Below are 3,698 nucleotides of genomic sequence, written 5' to 3' on the forward strand. Positions count from 1 at the left end.
AAACGCCTCGTCGTTTATTTGGCACGGCATAGTTTTCGCAAAAAACACCTCGTCGTTTATTCGCGATGGCACAATTTCGCAAAAAATTGCCTAGTCGTATATTCGGCTCGGCATAGTTTCACAAAACGCCTCGTCGTTTATTCGGCACGACACAGTTTTCGCAAAAAACGCCTAGTCGTTTATTCGGCTCGGCATAATTCCGCAAAACGCCTTGTTATTTATTTGGCTCGGCATAGTTCCGCAAATGCCTCGCATACAATCTTTTGCCCAAGGATCTCTCATCAGGCAGCCTGTGCTGCAGCATTGCCTCGTCTTTATAACGGCTCAGCTTTATCCTTTGGCTCGATTGCCTCGTCGTTAATAAAATGGCTTGGCCTTATCTTTATCAAAAAAAACTATAATAAAATATATATATATATATATATGTACATGTCGCTAACACGACTCGGCATTTTCGCCTCGTCGTTAAACGCGGCTCAGCATTTTTGCCTCGTCGTTAAATACGGCTCGACATTACCTTTTTCGCCTCGTCATGTTATTAGCTCGGCACTATGTAAACACCATGTCGTCAAGAACAGCTCGGCACTATCTTTGTCAAAATAATCTCACCCTTTGAACGGTTCAGCGTTTTTCTTCGAAAAGCTTTGCCAAAAAAACGGCTCGCTATTGTGCCTTGCTAAAAAACGGCTCGGCACTTTGTTCTCAAAACGCCTCACCTGGAATCAGGGAGGCTTGACCCGATGGTTTATCCAATGGCCAGGAATGATGAACCTCATCACTCTCGTCTCCAAAACAAACGAGCTGAGGGGCTAACTGTTGGGGTCGGTTTCACCTCAAATGGATAAAACCATCTTCATAACGACTAAGTGTTCGGGAAAGCCGAGCCATAGCAAAGGAATACGAGAGTGGGGTCGGTCTCCTTTCCATAGAAGAAAGGAGAGTATGGGCCGGCCGCCTCGTGCGATGTTTGGGTCGAGCCGTGAGAGGAAAGGCAAGTGGGCCGAGCTGTGGAACAGAATAAGTGGGCCGAGCCGCGTCCCTTCGTATTGGGCCGAGCCAATCCCCTTTGCATTGGGCCGAGCCGATCGATTTGCTATGGAAGCCAACGGAGAAACCCTAGGCGAAATACAAAGGCGGTGGTCGCATGAGGCAATAAGGAAATATTCCGAAAATCTCTCCCGAGATTCTCGGCTAGGCGGTTTAGAAAATTAGTATAAATAGACAATGTATGCGATTCATTATGTAACTTTTTTCACAACTCGAGAGCAATAAGACTTAAACACTTTTCCAGCAAAAACCATTCTTTGATCTTATTGTTCTTGCGATAAACCCTAGAGAATTCGGATCCCTTAATTTTTCCTTAACAAATTTTTGGTTGTGCAAGTTTTGGCTCAAGAGATTGCCGATTCCTTAACAAAGAATCGAGTTCGGACGAACAGATCAAGAGATTGCTGATGCCATACATGATTTAGCCGAGAATACGATGCAACACGGGCCGAACCACCAGACGACTTGGAAACCACCAACAAAGGTAATTTCACTCGATCAAGTCCATATTCTAAAACTAATGCACGCTGAACCCATTAAAGACCACCATGTGGACCCGTTAAAGACCAAGCGGGAAGCAAGTTGATATATTCATAAATTGCATCATTTAATGTACATATTCTAGTCCAAATCATGTCTCATTTACATGCATTTTAGGTCTTTAGGCATTGTTTTAGGACTTAGGAGATTGCATTAGGTCCAAGAGAGTTTTGCATGGTTTGGAGTGTTAAACAGGTGCTTTTGGAGTTTATTTGGAGTGGAAGATGTGATTCAGATGAAGAAATGGAGTTGAACTTATCAAAAATGGTGAAAAGGAGCAAATTTGGGTTTCTCGGCAAAATGATGTACTGATGGCCGAAGATTCTCGGCCAAAATCCTTCCCGCGGGTAGCTTTCTCGGCCAAAAACACGTACCGCGGTCAAGTCTCTCGGCCAAAAATCCTGGGGGCAGATACATTTCCAAAATCGCGTCACCGGAAGATCTTGCCGGCCGATTCAGCTTATAGAGTCTTCGGAAAAGTTGGAGATACTTGAGTCAAGAACCCAGGAGAGGTTGAATCAGGGAATTTGGAGCACTGAGCTGAAAGATACGGTCACCGGAAGACAGACCTCTCTCGCATCCATTCTGGAGCAATCCGATACTCTTGAATGATCGCCTGTCCGGGGAACCTTCCGGTCCGATTAAGTTGTCAGGTGATTCATAAACGTTGGCGAGGTTTGGATCACGGTTCCAGAGAAATTAAAATCATGGAATTCGGACACGTGAGCAGAGAGTTAAGCTCGTCGGAAGGTACGCCTGTCTCGCTGCCGTTTTGGACCGACCCGATGAGCTTCGAAGAATTCGAAGGACGGTGCACTTCCAGACCGAATCAGTTTACAGGGCCTTCATGAGAATCAGAGATATTTGAGTCCTCTTTTAAGAACGTCAGAGATCATTCAGTTCGCAGCTATGAGCAGGAAGATACGGTCTCCGGAATGGACACATGTCTAGACGCCTCTCTCTGATCGTGTAAATGCACTGCAAAGATGAGCCCTCCAGGAAGCCTTCCACTTCGCAAGAACCGAAGCTTCCTTCACCAGCGTTTGAGATATATGAGTCCTCTGTCCTCTACAACCGGAAGCACTCAATTCGGACAAGTATCGTAGAAGTTACACTCTCCGGAATGCGTAGTGGTCCAAGCTGCTCTGAATGCTGCGAGAAAGCCTTGCGACTTGGTTAACTCGCAGGCCTGAAGACAAATGCCTGGAAATTGATGCTGCGAGTTGAGAAGTGCGGGTAAGCTATCAATGGATGAGGTCTGAGGCTCCCGAGCAAGAAAATTGCTAAGTCCACAATACTGCGACTTGGGCATGCTACCTGGGAGACGCTGGAACCAAGCCGCATGATCACTCGCAATTTACTCCGACTTGAGCCTGCGACCTGAGTGTAATGGAGACCAACCCACACGGTTTTTACATTCCCCAGAAACCGCCTTGGTCCTGCGAGTTGAAGAAGAAGAAGATTAAGCCGCAGCAAGACTCGCAAAACACTCCTACTTGGGCGTGCGGCTAAGACAAAGCGATTTAAGTCTCACAAGACAAGTTCTTCATCTACTGCGACTTGGGCATGCTACCTGGGAGACACTGGACTACCCCGCAGGATTTCCACTTTACCCACTAAAGCCGGGTCAGGACCCGGTTTGTTCCGGGCTGACCCGGTTCATTAGCACTAAGTATATATAGCTTTTTGGAGAAAAACCCTAGACATGTTATCTTCTCTCTTAGTTTCACTCTAGTTTTCTTTCCTTTTTAGTGTAAAACCGTTTTTGATTAAGAGATATCTCAAGGATTTAATCAATCTAAGTCTGTTTCTTATCATCTTATCATCTTCTTATCTTTGCTTCTAATCATGATTAACATCACCTCTTGCAAAGGAAATGGTGTGTTCATCATGATTAGTGAGTAGTCTTCTTTTTAAACTTCTAGGTGTGTAGATTAGGGTGCTTAGATGTTTGATTTGTGATGTTTAGGGTTTAGATTCTCATTTCATTTCCTTAGTTAGCTGCTCTTAATGCCAGATTTCCTTGGGAAAGTGAAATCTGGGTTCATAGGCATTTCATGCACCAAAAGTGTTTGATGAAATGCCTGAAAGAGCTAACTTAAGGGTTTATG

Source organism: Eutrema salsugineum, unplaced genomic scaffold, assembly GCF_000478725.1.
Source record: "Eutrema salsugineum unplaced genomic scaffold, Eutsalg1_0 scaffold_11, whole genome shotgun sequence".
In the NCBI taxonomy this organism is placed as follows: Eukaryota; Viridiplantae; Streptophyta; class Magnoliopsida; order Brassicales; family Brassicaceae; genus Eutrema; species Eutrema salsugineum.